We start from the raw sequence: 22,204 nt of genomic DNA, 5'->3' as shown, positions 1-22,204 counted from the left end.
TTCAGTTTACAGGTACAGTTGTTTCCTTTCACCTTTATTATTTCTAAGTAGTTTTAATTACATATATTTATTAAAATTCTTGACTTAGAATCCTTTATTTCTAGTGAAAACTAAGAAGTAAGCAGTGTGGAGTATTATACTAGCATTCTGTGGACTGGCATGTTTATAAATACCTTTCACAATTGCTAGAAGTATATTCTTCCTTGTAGTAATTTTTCAGTGTGGCACAAAACATGTTTCCTGGTTAGGATCGAGTATCTTTAGTTCCTCTGCCAAAGAAAGCCAAAAGTGAATAAACCTGTGTTCAGTAATTAATATTTCAGTATTTTATCTTACTTGGAAATGATCTAGATGTTTAATGACTTTCATTTAACTTATCTTATACAACTTTAAGGTTTTAAGTTACCAAGAAGACTTTGGAAACTAATCTTAAGTAAACATATCGTAAGGTATGATTATTGTTGAAAAGTACATTTTAAAACTATTACTTACATCTCCTTAATTTACTTGTTTTCAACAATTATATTTAAATATGATTACTCATGAGAATTTCCATGAGACATTGAACAGCCAGCCATCATCTTAAGTTACCATTCTTGCTGACAAAACAGAGGTTACATAATTTTACTTTACATTTACATAATTTAACTTTAGTTAACTCTGGTAGAATAAAAATGTTCAACTTAATACTGATCAGTCTAAAGAGATACCTGTTTTAATTAAACCAACACACTTAAACTAGCTTTCATTTACCAAAGATTATGCTAGACCACGTGAACTTGAAAAACATTTGGGTTGGTTTCTATATTTTTTAGCACACACTTGATCTATATAAATGTTTGTTTTTTCAGCCTATTAGAATTCTTTACAAATTAATTTTGGCTATACTATCCAAAGGTAGGAAAATATCACACATCTATCACATACATAAACATACAGACAGATGCAGAGATCTTACAGGTTTTGTTTAACATTTTTAGCCATGGGATACATACAATAAGGCTAAACTCACTAGTTTATAAAAGAATGGTTGGATCTAAATTGCATATCAGGCAGACAGAATAAGTTAAGGTTACTTGCTCAGATGGCTAATTTTTTTACTGATATTAGTGGGGAAAAGTTTTAAGATTCTTCATTCACTCACTTTCCAAATACCTGCTGTTGCTGCTGCTTTTTCTTTTTTCCTGATAAGCATGACTTCTCTGAAGTTTGCATTTCATGAGATGCCTCTGGGTTCCTAGAGAAAAAAACATCATTTACATTTCACAGCTATCCCTGGGAGGGAAAGGATGTGTTTTCCTGCTAAAGTGAATTTGGAAAGGAAAGGAAAACGTGAAATAAATTTCCTTCCTCTCACCCACGCTCCACAGATCCCGGAGATCTGACCTTGGTAAGAACTGTTACCCTTTGCCAGGCTTCTGCCAGTTTTCCCATAATGCCATCTGCAGGATTCCAAGCAAGTGGGGCGTCCCAGTGGGTCTCATCCTGGTCACTAGAAACCGTAGAGGATGAAAAGTAACTCTCTCTTGACCCTTCATAGTGAGTGCCTGGCTGAGACCCTTTTCTCTAGGACACCTTGTAACTGGATAAGGTCATCTCAGGTGGTTAAAAGTTCTCCACTGTGGCCACTGTAAGTCAAGATTATCTTTGGTAAAAATTAAGTTCATTTTTAAAAATTTGTATTTATTAATTTTAAAATTTTTGGCTGTGCCACCAGGCATGTGAGATCTTCATTTCCCTGCGAGGGATCAAACCCTCGCCACCCCTGCACTGGAAACTGCGAATCCTAACCCCTGGGCCAGCAGGGAAGTCCGGTAAAATTGATTTCAAGACAACATTTTATTAACCTGAGCCTCATACCAGACCCGGTCAAGTTTCTAGGTCAAACTCAGTCCCTCCTGATGGTGAGTTGCACAACAATGTGAATGTACGTAGCACCACTGAACTTTACAGTTAAATATGGTTAAAATAGTATGTTTTATATTATGTGACTTTTAACCACAATTGAAAACATTAAAACAAAAACAGTCCGTCCTGGACCAGGCTTCCGGTTTCTTTTAATAAAGTTGGACTCAGTCCGTCCCCAGACCCATTTCGGTTTCTAAGTCAGAACCAGTTTGTCCCTGGACCCGGTCCAGTTTCTAATTCGGACCCAGTTGTTTGCCGGACCCAGTTCGCCATCGGACCTCGTTTGGTTTCTAAGTCGGACCTGGTCTGTCCTGGCCCAGTTTTTAAGGTGGACACAGTTTGTCCCTGGACTCAGTTCGGTTTCTAAGTCGGATCCAGTCTGATTCTGAGCAGTTTCTGGACCCAGTGTGAGAAAAGAAACGCTCAAAGTGTGAAGGTCCAGGCTCTGAGAGGGACTCGCCCGTCACCTCAGGAGGCGGCAGGCGGGCAGCCCGTCAAGCGACTTCACAGGTACCTGTTTGCTCTCTGCTCCTGGGGGCTCTCGCGGCTTCTTTGGTTCCCTGTGCTGATACCAGAGCTGTTAAAAGGTAAACTGAGGCATATTAAAAATTCGTAGAGTTTCTAAGCAAAATCAGCTAGAACTGGGCAGCACCAAACCGGAGTGGTAAGGGGTGTGCTGCTGACGGGAAGTGTGGGGGCTGTGGGAGGCTTTAAAAAATTTATTTATTTTAATTTATTCTTTAATTGGAGCGAAATTGCTCTGTAGCGTTGTGTTGGTTTCAGCCATGATTATAGATCTATCACCTCCCTCTTGCGGGAGTGGGTGGGAGGGCTTTTACAGAGAAAAGGCATAATCAAAATAAGGAAATTATTGATGGGATGTAGTTTCAAGCCTAGTTGGCTGCTTGGTATTAGTTGTCCTTAGGTTTCAATTTGGTAACCTTGAGGCATTTACAGGCTTAGATTCTGCTTTTGATTTGCTTATTTCAGCCTCCAAGGGGTTAGAGTCACCTCTCTAATGGCCTCCTTGTTTGATTAATTCAATAAGTTTATAAGGTATTGTCCTCCTTTTCCAGGTTTTGGGTTTCGCCTTTTTTTGTTTGTTTGTTTTGTTTTTGGCAGGGCATTAGAGGATTAAGATAGCCATCAAATCTCTTATAACAGAATTTTAAAAAATTTTTCTTATAAAAGGTCATCTAGATTGAGCTGCAGAGATCCCTTCTCTTGGCTGTAGCAAGTTATGTCCACGTGCCAAATTTATGCGTTGTTCACACTTGGCCTTTGACTGGTCCAGTTTCGTGGCTGCCGGCAGAGCCCCAGTTTTGTGCAGGTCTTTGCCTTCCCAAGTCCTCAGAGAATCGTCCTCCCACCAGAGATGGATCATAGGGCTGGCTTCTGAGTATACATTTGGAGCAGCTGGGGAACTTTTAAAACCTGTGGTTACCTAGGGTAAAAACATGGTTTACAAAGCTCCCAGGTGATTCCAATGTGCAGATTAAGGCGAGAACCATGCCTCTCGCAGTGACTGCTTTTGGGTATGTACAAGGGTTACAGTCCCGCCAATAAGTTTTCATGGTAAGGGGAAAGCACGGGGATGGGCGCATCTAGAAAGGAGGCCTCCTGCCCGCCCCCGAAAAAGATGGATGTGATATAAATTCTCCTTTTACTCACTGGGTTTTATTATCTGGGCGGGAGTCCGTGCTGAGAATGAAGGCAAAACCTTAGGGCGAGATCACTCAACTGGGTCCCTGATAACTTTTTGCATGTGACTCCCTGAAATTATCCAGCCCCGCTGCCTAACTCCAGGCTTCTTGTTATGATGTAGACTGGTGCAGCTGAAACTATCCTGATCACGCCTCTTCTGCAGTTTCAGACAGTTAAGTTTTTGGCACCTAGAGTGATTTTTGTATTCATTTTAATGTTATTGCTGAAATGCTCCCCCCACCCCCAGACTGAGACTGTACAAAAAAAAAAAAAAAAAAAAACAGGGCATAAAGACATAACTGATGGTGAATTCGAAGTAGTCCTTCAGTGTATTCAGGGTTAAATAGGCCTTGTGAATGAAGGGTAACAACCATTTATGATACAGTTGCAATTGGAATTTGCTCTTTTATGTTTGGAGAGAAATTTGAATGCATATCTGGAACGGCCTGTGGCCTTAATAATTTTGATGTTGCAACTTTTTCATTATTTTTGTCTCTAGTGATATGCAGACTTACATTCTAAGAATGTGTTTTGTGGTTAAGGAATATTCTGATACAAAGTTGTAGTGACTTTTTTACAAAAGTGGCAATGCATCTTCATTCTTAATCCTCAGTTGCTGCTACTCAGGTCAAGTGGGGAATGACCTTTGCTTCTTGGCTCCCACCCTTGGTGTTTCGAATGATATAGAGATGTCTTCCAAGGGGAAATCCAGCTCTTTACATGTGATTTCATTATGAAGAGTTCCAGAGTGACACTGTCAATGACTGCCAGCCAAAACCCACCAAGAATACACTTTTTCAGCTTGAGTGGAACCAGTTTATCGCTTTGCTTCAGTCTGGGAGAAGGTGAACTGTGGGGAGCCTTGTTAGAGAACTTGGGCTTATGTTGAGTGATCTGGGGAGTGATTAAGGAAGTACAGCTTCATTCTGGAGTTGGATGCTGTCTGGAAGAGGGGCTCATGGGACTGGGTATTTGAATACATCTTAACTGGGAGGGGGATCCAACTGAGGCTGAAGCTGTAACTGACAAAGACGCAGCCGTTACTTCTTTGCTTGAATAGGGACTGTTTTGTATTTTGAATTTGGACAGTATTTGAGTTTTGTCTGTTCAGGCATGATTACAGAGTGGGTGTCTTAGTGATCAAGGTCCCTAACTGGCCTTTTCTGCTATTCTGTGGCATTGTTTAAGGCCAGTAGGAGAACAACCAGGCCCAGTTGTGAAGTCCTGACCAGTTCCTTGGTGTCAAAAGCTGCTTTTCTTCTTCTTCTTTTTTCCTCAGTGGCTAAGGTTTATTGGGGCTTCCCAGATGGCTCAGTGGTAAAGAATCCACCTGCCAATGCAGGAGACATGGGTTCAATCCATGGGTCGGGAAAATCCCCTGGAGGAGAAAATTGCAACCTGCTCCTGTATGTGGTTGCACAGAATCGGGCACGACTGAAGCAACTTAGCAGCAGCAGCAGCCAGTATTTTTGCCTGGAAAATGCCATGGACAGAGGAGCCTGGTGGTCTACAGTCCATGGGGTCACAAAGAGTCGGTCATGACTGAGTGACTAAGCACACAAGCACAAGATTTATTGAGTGTTTCTGCTGTGGTAGGCATGGTCCTAAGTACTTTACACTTCAGACTGCATCATCCCCACCACCTTATGAGACGGTATTCTGATTATACTTATTGAATCGATATAGAAACTGGGACCTGCATAGGTAACTGACCTGTCTAAGGTTGGGGTGTGAGTTCAGCCAGACGCCAGAGCCCACAGTGCTCTTAACCACTCCTTCCCAGAAAACCATAATACTGTGCTTGGGCAATCAGACTTAAGTCAAGGTCACTTTATAAATAATAAGGCTATTAATATATATGAGGTCCAGCTTGAATTTGAAACAAAGCACAAGTATGAAAAAACAGCATCACATCTGTATTAGGAAGCCTTTTAAAATTATGCTGTATAATTATTAGTGGTATAGTAAAAACAAAAATCATTGCAGAAGGAATTTGGATTTCTGCTCACCCAAGGAGCTTTTTAAACCTGCAGTTTAGACCCTCTGTGACAAAATACTGATGGTGGGCCTCCAGCATCTGTGCACCCAAGAATTCAAACGCTTATTGAACAGGTTAAGCCTAGTGTTTTGAGGGGTTAACTGAGGCAGGTATTTGTCAGGCTTTCCTGTTGTGTGATCAAGAACATTCATGGCCAACACCCAGCTTACATTTGGGTTCTGATGATTTCAGAGCTGTGGAACATGGCTGTTGAACATTCTCTATGGACTTTACCCTTATCTAGGTCCAGTTGGTGCTTTTGAAGATGGCACAGGTGATTATCTATATTAATTGGCAAATTTAAGTAAAGCCACTGTTGGCATTAGATTTGTTGCCAGTAACAAGTCCAGAAATTTTCTTTTGTTTCTCGATCTTCTTAGTCAAGATTGAATGTCTGAAGCTGAGGCTTAATCCTTGTAACAGAACCAGATAATAATAGCAGCCACTTATGAAATGGCTATGTGCCAGGTTCTTTATGTGTCATTTTCTTTAGCCCCATAAACAGTCCTCCAACGTAGGTACAATATTTTTTTTTTCTGGCCACACCACATGTCATGCAGGAATTTAGTTCCCTGACCAGGGATCGAACCTGTTCCCCCTGCAGTGGAAGTGCTGAGTCATAACCTCTGGACTGCCAGAGATGTTCCCTAAGATAGGTACTATTTTCTCCACTTACAAACAATAAAACCAAGGCTCAGTGACCTTTCAGAGAAGGCAATGGTACCCCACTCCAGTACTCTTGCCTGGAAAATCCCATAGACGGAGGAGCCTGGAAGGCTGCAGTCCATGGGGTTGCTGAGGGTCGGACACAACTGAGCGACTTCACTTTCACATTTCATTTTCATGCATTGGAGAAGGAAATGGCAACACACTCCAGTGTTCTTGCCTGGAGAATCCCAGGGATGTGGGAGCCTGGTGGGCTGCCGTCTATGGGGTCGCACAGAGTCGGACACGACTGAAGCGATTAGCAGCAGCAGCTGCAGTGACCTTTAGGGACTTGGCCAAGGTGGCACGTCAGTAAACCTGTCTTCCACTCTGATTGCAGTTCCCATGTCCTGCTACTTTCTCAGTTTACTTGTTAACTTCCCATTGAGTTTTACAGGCTTTGAAAAAGGCATGCAAAAGTCTAAAGAAGTTTTAAATGTCTCTGTCTTTATGCCGCCATGTAATCTCTGCTCTCTGCACCTGTGACATATCAAATTAGGGCTTGCATAGGGAATATCATTTGCATGAAAAAGGACCCTGAGCTTACAGTCATAGAATCATTTCAGTCTTCAGGATATTGAGTCATACCAGCTACAATAGCCAGATTATGAGTCTCCTTACAGTTAGAATTTCAGATAAATTTACAGACAATAGTTTTATACAAGGGCCAAAATATCGTCAGGTTTTCTTAATTTGACCTAATAATGAGAGTCTCCAAATACCAAGGCCTCTGAAATATTAAAACCTAATTGAAGTTTGCATAAGAATTTCAACAGAAGCATTGAATGTTTTATTTATCTCAAATTTGTTTTACTTAAGGCTCATGTGATGTTTCTGAGTAAAATAACTATATTCTTGACTGATTTCAATAAAATGATAGTGTTATAAATAATAAAATCTGCTTCTGTTAATTATATATTGTGAATTGGTGAACCTTGACTGGGGAACAGAATTCATATAAGCTATAAATTTTGCTGTTAACCATATTCTGAAACTTACTAGTTTCTTGACCATTTAAATGTTCACATTCCAATCAGTGGATCTAGAAGAAAAGCAGTGTTCTTTGGTTTTATCATGTTTGAAAAATGACCCTTTAGTCCCTGTAATTAGTTTTTTAGGTGTTTGGAGAGAGCATGGTAAAGAGAATTGAGGTACAGTTAATATTTATTATTAGCTTTAAGTTCTCCCAGGAGTCATGGCTATAGGTTTACTTCCCCTTTCCTCAAATCTATGAGTATTGTTTACAAAATGTCATGTTGATATTGTTTTTAAGACTCTAAGGAAGAGAATACCATATGAGTATATGATGAACAGATCATGAAAAAAGTGACATAATCATCAGATTAAAAATCATTGGCCTAGATTATCCTGCATTATACTAAAAATGGAAACTTTGGGCTCAAAAGTAACTGAGAATTATTTTCATATTTTATTTTTCAGAGATTAATTACTACGAATATGATATTTTAAAGAACATTCAAAATCCTAGGGATGTACGGTGACACATAGGATTCAGCCTCCAAACTCTGTCTATGTACACAATACTCTCCAGTGAGGATTATCATTCACAATGATGATTCTGAGGTATTGTCAGATCTGTTTCCATGCTATCCAAAAGACTGGATTCTTGGCATCACTGTCATGTAGATTGTGTGGCAGTGACTGTATCTGGTTAGCCTCACAGGATTTGCCATATTCCTTATTCTGGGAGAAGGTCTCTCGTTTTGGTCACAGGCTGAGCACATGACTCAGGGTTGACCCAATGTAGTATTATCTCATCTCCCCACTAAGGTATTAGGCAAAAAAAACAGTCTGAACAGTTGTTGTTCAGAGCCAAATAGAATCATTCCCTCTTCTTTCTTACTACTTGGACACAGAGAGAAAGCAACTTAAGTGGAAAGGAAGCAACTAAACTGGGACTGGGGTGACATCTTCCCCACCTGATGGAGAGGCTGATCTCCATAACAGTGTACGAAGCTAACTCATAAAGAGAAGCAGAAACAAGTTGAAATCCTAGTGGGTAAAGTGTCCTTATGATGATGTTTCCTGAATTCTCAGATTCTGCAGTTTTTTCCCATGATAGCTGGGTAGCTCACTCAATCTAAGGCAATGCATTCTTTTTTTTTCTTTAACCTGGGTTTTCAGGTGGGTTTCTGTTACTTGCAACCAAGAGTCCTAATGAACATAACAGTCAATATGCTAAGAACTTGCTGATGTTGCCACTATTTTATATGTAGCAAAGGTGGAAAAGTGAGCCAAGTTATTTAACACACATTTTTAAAAAGAGTTTGAAATCAATATGAAGGATTTATTCCACAAACCTTGTACCAAATTTTATTTTTCATTTTATTAGCATCCACTTAAAGTTTTAATAATGAAAAATAGGTATTAGCTGTAATGAGTATTGTAATCTCATCTTGGGTTTGCAAATGCTTTTCTGAGTGTGGTAACACTCAATCCTGACTTGTGCATGCTATTATGTAATTGTTGGTATGTTGCAGGAGGAAGCTAGAAAGGATGGTGAAAGACCAGTTCTCAAGTAGGAACAGAAAGATGCAAAAGGGGCTGAGATGTGAAACTAATTCTGCTTTTCTTTACTCAATACTTGGTTTCCATTGGAGGAAAACAGTAACTAGTGAATCTGATTCTCAGAAGGGCTGTAACTTACAGCTGGTGAAGTTGCACAGACAAGATATGAATTATTTTGTGGCTATATAAGCATGTGGCTAAAAAGAGATTGGACTCTGATTAATGCATTAGATGGTCAGATCTGCAACCCTAGTTCTTCATGATGGTACTTCCCCAGATGGCCACCTCAGCCCCCCTGACGGGCCAGCTGGTGACCTGCAAAATCATGACTCCAGACATTTTACTCCCGTGTGTCAGCCTCCTGTCTCTAAACTGCCTGCTTGCCCTGTACCTACTGAGTACCCAAAGTATCTCAAATGGAACAAGTTCAAGGGAAACTCCACCTTTCTTCCTAAACTTCTGCTATGAATCTTAGTGGCTAAATCACCATCCACCCTCTTAGTCAAATCATATACCTGAATATCAACTGTTAATTTTTCCCCCTCACCCAGTCATTCAATTCTACTTTCTAAGTAGCTCTTCAAATTTGTAGTTATTCTTGACACCCTCTTCCTCTCTGCTCCCTCAGTAACCATACACCAAGTCCTAGCACTTAAATAGCTATCCAGTGTATATCTTTTATTCCATCTGAGCTGCTGCCACCCTCATTGAGCCACTGTCATTTCTTCCTGTGTAATGGGACCTCCTTGAGAACTCCTCTGTATCTTCAGGGCCTTGCACAATTTCAGGTACACCATCATTTCTCCAAAAATGCTTGTTAAGTGAACTAATCAGTCAGTCAGTTAATTAGTGAATGTTCAGCCTTCAAAGGTCTCAGAACCTAGTGTTTTTCTTGGTACATTCAATTGCTCCAGAATTGCTTGTTGAATAAAAGAAAAAAGAATCTTTAGCCTTCAAAAGTCATCTTGATCTCAATTTAATTTAAATTGAGAATGTGTAATAGAATATTACTCAGCCATTAAAAAAGAATGAGAATTTGCCATTTGCAGAAGCATGAATGGACCTGGAGGGTATTATGCTTAGTGAATTAAGTCAGAGAAAGACGAGTACTATATGTTGTCACTTATATGTAGAATCTAAAGATAAGCAAACAAATATAACAAAACAGAAATATGCTCGTAGATAAAGAGAGCAAACTAGTGGTGACCGGTGGGAAGAGGGGCAAGAAAAAGGTAGGGGATTAAGAGGTATAAGCTACCATGTATATGATAGTCAAGATACAAAGATGTACAGCACAGGGAATATAGCCAATATTTTATAATAACTTTAAATAGAGTATAATCTGCAAAAGTATTGAATTACTATATTGTACACCTGAGACTAATACAATGATGTAAATTAGCTATACTTTAATAAAAATTTTAAAATGTGGATAAATAACATTAATAGCTTTGATAGAAACCCAAGTCTATATATTTTTATTTTCCTTTTATTTCTCAAAATGTAATAAAAAGGCAAGGCCTAAGCAAGAAAATAGAGATAGACAGATTTTAGTAAAAGTTATATTGATACTCAAAATGGAAATCACATCCCAGAAATTTATCAAGTAGTAACTGTTCATTAGGAAAAAAAAAAAATTCAAAGTTACATTTTATTTTCCAAAAAAGAGGAATCGAGTCTTAAATGAAGCAGGCTACCCATGTAATGAATATTACAGATGTGAGGATTAAAAAATCATTGCAGAAAAAAAAGAACATAGAACATTGCTGCTGCTGCTGCTGCTAAGTCGCTTCAGTCGTGTCCGACCCTGTGTGACCCCATAGACGGCACCCTACCAGGCCGCCCCCCCGTCCCTGGGATTCTCCAGGTAAGAACACTGGAGTGGGTTGCCATTTCCTTCTCCCATGCAGGAAAGTGAAACGTGAAAGTGAAGTCGCTCAGTCGTGTCCGACTCTCAGTGACCCCATGGACTACAGTCCACCAGGCTCCTCTGTCCATGGGATTTTCCAGGCAAGAGTACTGGAGTGGGGTGCCATTGCCTTCTCTGGTAGAACATTGCACTTAGCAGTAAATTTGGAAAGCTCTTCCTCTGAGATGGAGAATGAGACAAGAATGCCCATTATACCTCACTCCTATTCACTACTGAGGTACTAGCTAGAGCAATAAGTCAAGTAAAGAAGTGAAAGAAAAAGTTTGAGAAGGAAAAAAATAAAGCTCTCATTATTTTCGAATGACACTTAACTATAAAAAAAACAAAACTAATGCTCCATCTATATTTAAGCTATAAGAATTATTTAATAAATACATGTAATAAGGTTACTGCATACAAAGTCAATTCAATTTCTATGTGCCACCAATAAGCAAAAATGAAATTTAAAATACAATTTACAATAGCATCAAAAATGCCCAATACCTAGAATAAAATCTAATAAAAGGTATAAAAAACACACTGTTGTAGCCACACGTTCCAGGAAACAAACTCACTCAGAAGGACGATGCAGGATGCAGATAGTGAAGCGCAGTTTATTACACCAGAGGGCCCAAGGCAGAGTCTCCTCTTGGCCAAGGACCCCGACCATATAATGTATACCCTAAGTGTACGTGCACAAATCCACCTCCCCAAATTCCCTGCCAATCAAAGTTAACCCATGATTCCTATGCCTTAAGCCTAGGTAGTTAACAGTGGACAATTATCAATAGGCCTGTGGTCATACCCCAATAAGCATAATAAAATGTATGGTTCTATTCAGTTACACAGATAATTAGGGTATTCTTTTAGCAATGGAGAGCCCTGGGGCTCTTTCTTCAGGGGGCCTGGTTTTCCAGTTGGTATGTCGTTTCCATAGATACTGGGCATATAGCTCGAAGTCCATAGTCCAGCCCAAGATGGAGTCCTGCTTTCAAGATAGAGCTTGTTCTGTTTCCTCCTTCAACACCGTTATTGAGATAAACAGACCTAAATAAATGGAGGACTATATCATGTTTATAGATTGAGAGAGTCAATATTATAATTTAGTTCTCCCCAAATTGATCTATAGATTCATAAATGCAGTGTACTCCTAGCAGTGTTCTAAAAAGTTGACAAGTGGATTCTAAAATGTACATGGAAATGAAAAGGGCTAGAAACAGTCAAGAATACTTTTGAAGAAGAAGAAAAAACCTAGAGGAATTAGAAGATATTGGATATCACCACTTATTATAAACCTACAGTATTTAAGAGACTGGAATTATGTAAGAATAGACAAGCAGACAAATAGAGTCCCCTGAGAAACCCCCACATGTCACTTGAATTATGTAAAAGCAGTTGTTTCAGTGTGGTGGAGCAAGGATGGTCTTTCTAATGATGCTGAGTATGTTCATACGAAATAAGTATCTTGATCCCCTAACTCAGCCATCCACAAAACCAGTCTCAGGTGGATTGTAGGCACACATGTAAAAGGTAAAAACAATAAAATAGAAGAAATCTTAAGAAATTTTCTTCATGACTTTAAGGATAGCAAAATGCTTTTAAACATAAAAACCACTAATTAAAAAGAAAAAAGTGTACTACATTGAAATTAAGGACTCTTGTTCATCAAAGGGCAGCATAAAAATAGTGAAAAAAAACGTGGTCACAGTATGGGAGAGGGTATTTGCAAAGTGACTGACTTTAGCAGGGGCATGCAAATTACCAAGATTTTATCATATGCCTGCAAGTTCTTTAAATGGAAATGACCCAAGGCTGATTCTTTGGTTGTTTGGCAACAACCACCCCAATATTGTAAAGTAATTCAGTTCAGCTCAGTTGCTCAGTCGTGTCTGACTCTTTGTGACCCCCATAGACTGCAGCACACCAGGCCTCCCTGTCCATCACCAACTGCCAGAGTCTACCCAAACCCATGTCCATTGAGTTGGTGATGCCATCCAACCATCTCATCCTCTGTTGTACCCTTCTTCTCCTGCCCTCAATCGTTCCCAGCATCAGGGTCTTTTCAAATAAGTCAGCTCATCGCATCAGGTGGCCAAAGTATTGGATTAGCCTCCAATTAAAATAAACAGATTAATTTTTAAAATTAAAAAAATGGAAATGACAGATAATACCATGTTTTGGCAAAGCTATGGAGCAACTGGGACTCTCATACCTTGCAGGTGGGACTATAAATTGAAGCAACTACTTTTGCAAATTGTTTGGAAGGCTTCAGTAAAGTTTAACAGGCAGTACCCTATGACCCAGCTATTATATTCCTGACTCTATGCCCTCCAGAAATGCATACATAAGTTTACCAAAAGACAAGAAAGTTCATAGCTGTTGTTGTTCAGTCACTAAGTCGTGTCCGACTCTGTGACCCCATGAACTGCAGCAGACCAGGCTTCCCTGTCCTTCGCCATCTCCCAGGAGTTTGCTCAAACCCATGTCCATTGAGTTGGTGATGTCATCCAACCATCTCATCCTCTGTCGCCCCCTTCTTCTCTGACCCTCAGTCTTGTAATAGCACCTAGACTATCAGCTATTCAAATATTCAATTGTAGACTGGATACATAAATTGTAATATATTAATAAAATATAGCACAGAGAACAAACAATAAAGGTGAATCTCTCCAGGATATGATAATTTTTCTATTTTTAAAAATTGAATTATAATTAATTTATAATATTGTGTTTTAGGTGTTTGGCAAAGTGATTCAGTTATGTGTATATATATGTATATAATTTTCCATTGTAGGTTATTACAAGAAATTGAATATAATTCCCTGTGCTACATAGTAAATACTTGTTGGTTATGTATTTCATGTATAGTAGTTTATATTGTTAATCCCATACTTCTAATTTTCCCCTCCTCCTTTCCCCTTCAGTAACTGTAGTTTATTTTCTATATTTGTGAGTCTCTTTGTTTTATATATAGACTCATTTGTACTATTCTTCAGATATCAGATGTAAGTGATATCATATAATATTTTTTCTTTGTCTGACTTGACTTGACTTAGTATGATATTCTCCAGGTCCATCCATGTTGCTACACATAGCAATAGTTCATTCTTTTTTATGGCCAAATAGCATTCCATTGAGTGTATACTCACCACATCTTCTTAAACCAGTGAACTGTTTATGGGCACTTGGATTGCTTTCCTGTCTTGGCTATGGTAAATAGTGCTACTATGAACATTGGGATGCATGTATCTTTTTGAATTAGAGTTGTCATCTTTTCTCGATTGGGGGTGGGATTGTTGGATCATATGATAGCTCTATTTCTAGTTTTTTAAGGAAACTCTGAGCTGTTCTCCATAGTGGCTGCATCAATTTACATTCCCACCAACAGTGTAGGAGATTTCCCTTTTCTCCACACACTGTCCAGCATTTATTATTTGTAGACTTTTTGATGATAGCTAGAGTCCCTTGGACTGCAAGGAGATCCAACCAGTCCATTCTGAAGGAGATCAGCCCTGGGATTTCTTTGGAAGGAATGATGCTGAAGCTGAAACTCCAGTACTTTGGCCACCTCATGCGAAGAGTTGACTCATTGGAAAAGACTCTGATGGTGGGAGGGATTGGGGGCAGGAGGAGAAGGGGACGACCGAGGATGAGATGGTTGGATGGCATCACGGACTCGATGGGCGTGAGTCTGAGTGAACTCCGGGAGTTGGTGATGGACAGGGAGGCCTGGCGTGCTGTGATTCATGGGGTTGCAAAGAGTCGGACACGATTGAGCGACTGAACTGAACTGATTCTGACCAGTATGAGGTGATATCTCATTGTAGTTTTTATTTGCATTGTTCTAATAATTAGCGATGCTGAGCATCTTTTCTTGTGTCTGTTGGCCATTGGTATGTATGTCTATTTAGGTCTTCCACTTATTTTTTGATTGGATTTTCTGGCTTTTTTGTTACTGAATTATATGAGCTGTTTGTATATTTTGGATATTAATGCCTTGACAGTCACATCATTAGCAGGTATTTTCTCTCTCAAGGTTATTATTGAATGAAGGAAGCTACATACTAAACAGTACTGGTGGATAATTTCATTTATTTACAGTTCAAACATGGGGAAAAAGTATATAGTGGTTAAGAGTTGAGATAGTGTTTACCCTTGGGAAGAGGGACAAAAGAGGATATTCTAGGTTCTAGGAATATTCTACTTTGTTATGTGGTCACTATTTACTTTTGTGAAAAGTCACTGAACTATGCTGTACTTTAAAAATTTGTGTATGTCAATTTAAACGATTATCTAAAGGGTTTGTTTATCAGGCCTGAAAAATAAGATGTCAGGGAAGAATTTTTAGAGAATGCTTAGAAATCAATAAGTAAAAAAGATTAATGACCTAAAAGAAAAAAGAAAAAAACAGGCAAAGCAATACAGCACTTAACATGGGAGAAATTTGGCAGAAACATTTGAAAATATCGATAACCTCATTAGTGTTTAGGGAAATGTATCTCCAAATAAAAATTTTAGATTTCACATTCTCAAGTTGGCAAAAATGTAAAGTCTAGATAATGCAAAGTTCTGGTAAAGGTACTAGGAGATGAGATTTCTTAAATGCTAGTAGAACTACAAATGGGAAAAACCACTTTGGAGAACAATTTGACCATAGATCATAAAGTTGGAGATGCACTATTTTTGATTCACCAGTTCCATTTTTAGGGAGCCATCTAGAAAAATTCTTAACTTTATGTAGCAGAGACAAGTATAATAAGAATGTTCTTTATAGAATTGTTACTGCAAAAGCTTATGAAAATTATTTAAATATATGATAAATGGAGAGTAGATAAAATATATAGCATATATTAATATAATAGAATACTACACAACAAATAAAATAACTGGAACCATTGTATCAAAACCATCAATTCAGTTCAGTTGCTCAGTCATGTCCGACTCTTTGTGACCCCATGAGTCGCAGCACGCCAGGCCTCCCTGTCCATCACCAACTCCCGGAGTTCACTCAGACTCACGTCCATCGAGTCCATGATGCCATCCAACCATCTCATCCTCGGTCGTCCCCTTCTCCTCCTGCCCCCAATCCCTCCCAGCATCGGAGTCTTTTCCAATGAGTCAACTCTTCGCATGAGGTGGCCAAAGTACTGGAGTTTCAGCTTTAGCATCATTCCTTCCAAAGGACACCCAGGGCTGATCTCCTTCAGAATGGACTGGTTGGATCTCCTTGCAGTCCAAGGGACTCTCAAGAGTCTTCTCCAACACCACAGTTCAAAGGCATCAATTCTTCCGCACTCAGCCTTCTTCACAGTCCGCCATAGTAGTTAGTAAAACATAATTTTAAAAAGCATATAAAATAATATTGTATATGATATTTGTATGCAAATGCACAGAAACAAACTCATAATGATGGTTCTTTTTCCAGGAAAGGAGAGACACAGGATGAGGGGAGGCGCACATTTCAGGGAGGGGCTTTTCCCATTGCATAAATGTGTAACTAATGATTTTTTTACTTAAAAATTACTGAAACAAAAAGTATAGAATATAAAGAATTTATAAAACTGTGTGGTAAGCATGCAACTATTTGTTATGTTATTTTCTCTAACTTTCTGTGTAGCTGTGATAGTTCATAGTAAAGTTTTAGCCAGAAGAAAAGGTGAAACACTGGGCTATTTTCCACAAAAGTAAACCCCTCTGAAAAGAAGAGCTAGTTATACGTGTGTGTTGATGACACTTAACTTGATCGATATCTCATTCCTACATTCAAAAGTACAGCCAAAAGCATTGGGGATTGTTTTCAGATGATAATAGCTGACAGTTATACAATACTTTCTTTGTCAGACTCTTCCTTTTCCTGCTCCCTTCTTGTCATTCTGTTTTCTCCCTCTCTCTTCCATCTTCCTACCCTTCCTTCTTTTGCTCTTTCAGCCTTTAAAAGTGTAAAATAGTGCATTTACTTAAAAAAACTGCATACAGCTTAACAAACTGTTGTGAAACAAAGTCTTTGAAAACCAAGATTGAGGTGCAGAAACATAGCATCGTCAGCCCCCAGAAAGCCCCATTTTGCTAGATTCTGTTCCGAAGGGTACATAGAGGCAGCATGAGGTGGAGCCTGTATTCTACGCTGGGTCATTTGGTTCCATAGTCTGTGTAATGTGTGTGTATACACATACCTTTCAGTTTCCTCCTATGTAGACTGAGTAAGGTATTCATATCCGACTCATAAAATTGTTGGAAAAGGCTAAATAATATATTGTAAAGTACTTATAACAGTGCCTGGTACATATAATTTGTCTCCTGCAAGGAAGTATGGGCCAGCAAACTCACAAAAGAGGTGTGAAACAAAACACATGTAGTTTCCTGATGTAATATTGAAATGAACATGTAAAATATTAGGAGAGGGCACACAGTTAGAGCTTGAGAGTCCTAAAGAGACCTAAACCTTTCCTACCCCCAGTACTTTTACATAAAGGAGAAAAGAATATTTTGCAATGGATTTGTAGTATAAATTCTGCATTTTGAAAGAGATGTGCATCCTAGGAGAAACACAGCAACAGAGAGACAACAGGAATAGGAAAGAAGATTATGCAGTGTGGTCATTGCTGATCACTATCTCATCAAAAAAGAAATTAGTAAGCATCACGTCCTAGAGGAGAGACTAAGGAGATGAAACCATAGAAGCACATTCCTGGCTTCATGAAACTAGAGACTAGTCATATAGATGAATTTACAAACTCAGTGAAAAAATAATGTAATGATAAAGGAAATACAGAGGGCCAGAGGAGCAATTTCATGCCTAAAGGTCACAGAAAGGCCTTCTAAAGGAGAATTTATGCTGAAAGAGAATGATTGTAGAGGAAACATTAGTTGTGGAGCTGAACAGAAAAGCAGAGACAAAAATTGAGAAGATGTGGCCAAAGCTGACTTAGCCTGAAGTCTAGACATCAGAGAACACTTTGGGGGCTACTCAATGCCCAGTGTAGTCTTTTTGACCACAGTGGACAATGGGAAAATGTGCTCAAGTATATCACATTAGCTCGCCATGTTTTCTAAATGCTTATGTTGGATTGTGGCTGATCTAAGTCACTTATCTTATGAACAGCTCTGGGGCTTCTCACTGAGATTGATAGATTAAATGTGATAACGTTATAGTTTACTGTATTGAATCTTTTCTACCATTTTTTCATTGTTTATATCCCAAAGGAAAAAAAATACAAATGATACTGGATTTATTTTATAAACAGAAAGCTCCTAGATTCCCTATAAAGACAGTGTCTCTGACCAAATAGAGTTGTGCTATCAAACTTCCCTTTTTTGGAAATCTTTAACAATTTTCATCCAACAATGTTTAAAAAACAGTTTTTAGTATTATAATAAACTGATGTTGTAAAATAGCACTTGGGACAAGTCATGCATTCTTTACTCATTGTTTAAACTGTGTCATTTCAACTGGACCTAAATATTAATTCACTTTTATTAGTTTTATAACATTTTCCAGGCAACTTTTAAATGGGAGCTGATTATTTTACAGATAAGTCTCTTACAGACTTGAGACCAATGGACCTTCCAAAAGGAGCATGAAAACAGCAAAATGTATAGTGTTCTAATTTTTAGTTCTTTCATAAGTGAGGATGATAAACTTATAGAATGGCCTATATATAGATTAAAACTTACATAATTAAAATTTTATGCACCACTGACTATCCATATCAATGTTATTTATACTAAAATTTTAAGTTTCAAGGGGCAAAAAACTGTGGTTGATAAACTTTGAGTTATGTAATTATTCTGGAAGACAAATGGGGATAGTGGGCTTTAACATGAATTTGCTGGAAGAAATCAAAATAACATAAATCTAAAACCCGCAACATCCCTATTTCTTCCTAATGGCCCTTTCTTTAGCTTTGAGGACACATTAATCCTTTTAATCTCATTTTCCAATGTACAAACTGAAGGTAGTCATGCCTATTATCTTCCAAATTAATAGCAATCATCAACCTTTTAAAGACTTTATAAAGGCAGTAGTAAAGGACTAGGATTAAAATTTGGAGATAATGGTCAGGTTGTACTGTACAAGCAAGCTAGTTCCTAGGAAGCTATGTTGTGTGAATGTGAAAGTTGCTCAGTCGTGTCTGACTCTTTGCGACTGCATGGACTATACAGTCCATGGAATTTTCCAGGCCAGAATACTGGAGTGGGTTGCCTTTCCCTTCTTCAGGGAATCTTCCCAGCCCAGGGATTGAACCCAGGTCTCCTGCATTGCAGACAGATTCTTTACCAGCTGAGCCACAAGGGAGCCTTATGGAACCTATGTTAGGTATGTTCTAAATTTCACTGAATGTGGCTGCTTTGCCTAAGTGACTTTATTTCATTTAGCAAGCAGTATATAGGCATTTTATATATACAGGCTTCCCTGGTATATATGTGGGCTTCCCTGGTAGCTCAGTTGGTAAAGAATCTGCCTGCAATGGAGGAGACTCTGGTTCAATTCCTGGGTTGGGAAGATCCACTGGAGAAGAGATAGGCTACCCACTCCAGTATTCTTGGGCTTCCCATGTGGCTCAGCTGGTAAAGAATCTGCCTGCAGTGTGGGAGACCTGGGTTCAATCCCTGGTTTGGGAAGATCTCTGGAGGAGGGCATGGCAACTGACTCCAGTATTCTTGCCTGGAGAATCCCCTTGGACAAAGGAGGACAGAGGAGCCTGGCAGGCTACAGTACATGGGGTCACAAAGAGTCAGACATGGCTGAGCGACTAAGCATAGCACACATATAGGCACTTTAATCACACCAGTTTATTAGTATGTATGTATTAGCAGTATGTATGGGGCTCCAAAATGGTTTGAATTTTCAGAGTCCATTTGAATTGATCCCATTTCTGACATAAAGAGGTTTATTAAAAGGATTTAGGGGATGATGAAATAATTGAAAGGGATGGGAGAGTGAAAGTCATGCAGTTGCAACTGTACTACTAATTTCAAAGTTACACAACCATAGCCAGGATCTGGAGTTGCAGAAGCTTCGGTTGCCATAGCCACAAGTGTCACTGCTTATTCATACCTGTGAAGCTGGAGAGTAGACCCTACGAGATGGAGGCCAGCAACCACACAGACTCATAGCTGTCTGACTGTTTGCAGCTTGCACAATATCTTTTAAAATTAGTCACAATTGTTGACATATATACATCACTATGGGCTTCCCAGATGGTGCTAGTGGTAAGAACCCACCTGCCAATGCAGGAGACGTAAGAGACTCAGGTTCAATCTCTGGGTCAGAAAGATCCCCTGGGGGAGGAAATGGCTACCTACTCTAGTATTCTTGCCTGGAGAATCCCATGGACAGAGGAGCCTGATGGACTACAGTCCATGAGGTCGCAAAGAGTCAGACACGACTAAAACTACTTAACACGCACACACACGCTCTACTATATGTGAAATAGATAACTAATGACAACCTACTGTATAGCACAGTGAACTCTTCTCAATGCTCTATGGTGACCTAAATGGGAATAAAAGCTAAAAAGGAGGGGAATATGTATAACTAACTTTGCTGTACAGCAGAAACTAACATAACATTGTAAAGCAACTATACTCCAATAAAAAGTAAACAAAAATTGAATTGTTAGTCACAATTGGACTTTTATATAATATAACCCAAGGACTAAGTGATAAAAAAACAACCACTGTTTACACATCTTGATATAAAATAATAATAGAAAGGAGGAGAGAGAAAAAGAAATATGATTAGTATATAAAGATATATACATAAAATGACAAGGAAAAAATATCTGTGGCTACAATATTCCTCAATTTGGCAACTAATCATGGGGTTATATTTGCTGTTTACAAATGTCTTTCCTTTTGCCTTTGAATAGTATTTCAGCTGGTTAGAATTGTGTATATGGTGAGATAATGTCACCCAGTATGGTGATGAACTTACCACTGCCATGAAAACCAAACAGGTTAGAATTCTAATCCCAGTTCTCCATCTTGGTGCCAAATACTGTTTTAGTCAATTACATGCAGAAAGCAACAAAAACAAAACATTAGATATTTCAAGTAGAAAGGAATTTACTATAGAAAATTAGGTGCTAGGAAACTCACTGCAAACAAGGCAAGAGCTGAATTCAGGAGGGCTAATGGTTTAAAGATCACACCATAATGGCTCTGATTAATAAGGCAGGAAGCAGTTACTGTCACCACCGCAACTGAGCTTCTCATTCGTGGAACTAGTAAGTAGACCCTGGAATGTGGGGTACACAGGTACTGCAATTGCTCATGTCCACTTCACTTTGCAGACTCCAAAGCATCGGGAAGATGTCTCTTTTTATTTTAAATTTCATACACACACAGCTTACTGATGAAATCTAAATCATGTCACAAATCCTAGCTGTATGGGAGTCCGGTAAATGTAGTTTTTAGTCCTCTAAACCCCCATGAATACAAGGTAGGAACAAAGAAGGGCATGAGGAAGTTCTGTGCTGCTGTTGCTACTGCTGCTAAGTTGCTTCAGTCGTGTCCAACTCTGTGCAACCCCATAGACGGCAGCCCAACAGGCTCCCCCTTCCCTGGGATTCTCCAGGCAAGAACACTGGAGTGGGTTGCCATTTCCTTCTCCAATGCATGAAAGTGAAAAGTGAAAGTGAAGTTGCTCAGTCGTGTCCAACTCCCAGTGACTCCATGGACTGCAGCCTACCAGGCTCCTCCGTCCATGGGATTTTCCAGGCAAGAGTACTGGAGTGGGGTGCCATTGCCTTCTCCAAGTTCTGTGCTAGCACACTTATTATCACAGACATGTATGTTCCTTCTTGGCTTTTGTTATTACACCCAGTCTTACGAGGAGTATCTTTATGCACACACCATTTCTCACATATCCTAGGAATTGTATTGTTGGCTTAAGAGATAATGCACATTGAAAATTTCTATTAAGCACTGCCACTCACACAGAGTGTGTTCTGTGGCTCAGAAGTATTGGCATCACCTGGGATGTGGTTTGAAATGCAACATCTCAGGCCTCACCTTCAACCCACTGAACCTGAGTCTGCATTTTCACAAGATTCCCAAGGTTTGTATGCACATTTCATTTTGATTAGTACCAGGATAGGGATTGTACATATTGAATTCCCAGTGGCAATATATGTATGGTATTCTCACAGTATCTTCACTAAGACTGTGCTCAGTCTTCTTAATATGTTTCAAATTAATATTTGAAAATAGCATTTCTTTTTTATGAATGAAACTGAGCATCTTTTCAGATTAAATAAAATGATTTTACATCAGTTTCTTTGAACATACATTATATATCTATTGAATTACTGGTCTTATCAACTTAAGAATGTCTTTAACAGGAAGAAAACTAACCCTTCATCTTTGCAAATATTTCCCCCATTTTGTCATTTTCCTTTTTGTTTATA

At 39.0% G+C, this 22,204-nt stretch overlaps 1 long non-coding RNA gene across 1 annotated transcript; it reads right to left on the bottom strand.

Moving 5' to 3' along the window:
• Positions 1-1,585, bottom strand: LOC114111348 (uncharacterized). Its single transcript, XR_006058424.2, has 2 exons — positions 1,145-1,585; positions 1-269 (listed from the first exon to the last, which is right to left on the bottom strand). It is a non-coding gene; the product is annotated as an uncharacterized LOC114111348 (long non-coding RNA).
• Between the last annotated feature and the right edge of the window lie 20,619 nt (positions 1,586-22,204).

The sequence above is a fragment of the Ovis aries genome, chromosome X, assembly GCF_016772045.2.
Source record: "Ovis aries strain OAR_USU_Benz2616 breed Rambouillet chromosome X, ARS-UI_Ramb_v3.0, whole genome shotgun sequence".
NCBI classification, from domain to species: domain Eukaryota; kingdom Metazoa; phylum Chordata; class Mammalia; order Artiodactyla; family Bovidae; genus Ovis; species Ovis aries.
The sequence above is the reverse complement of the archived record's forward strand: the minus strand, read 5'-3'. Positions and strand labels throughout refer to the sequence as shown.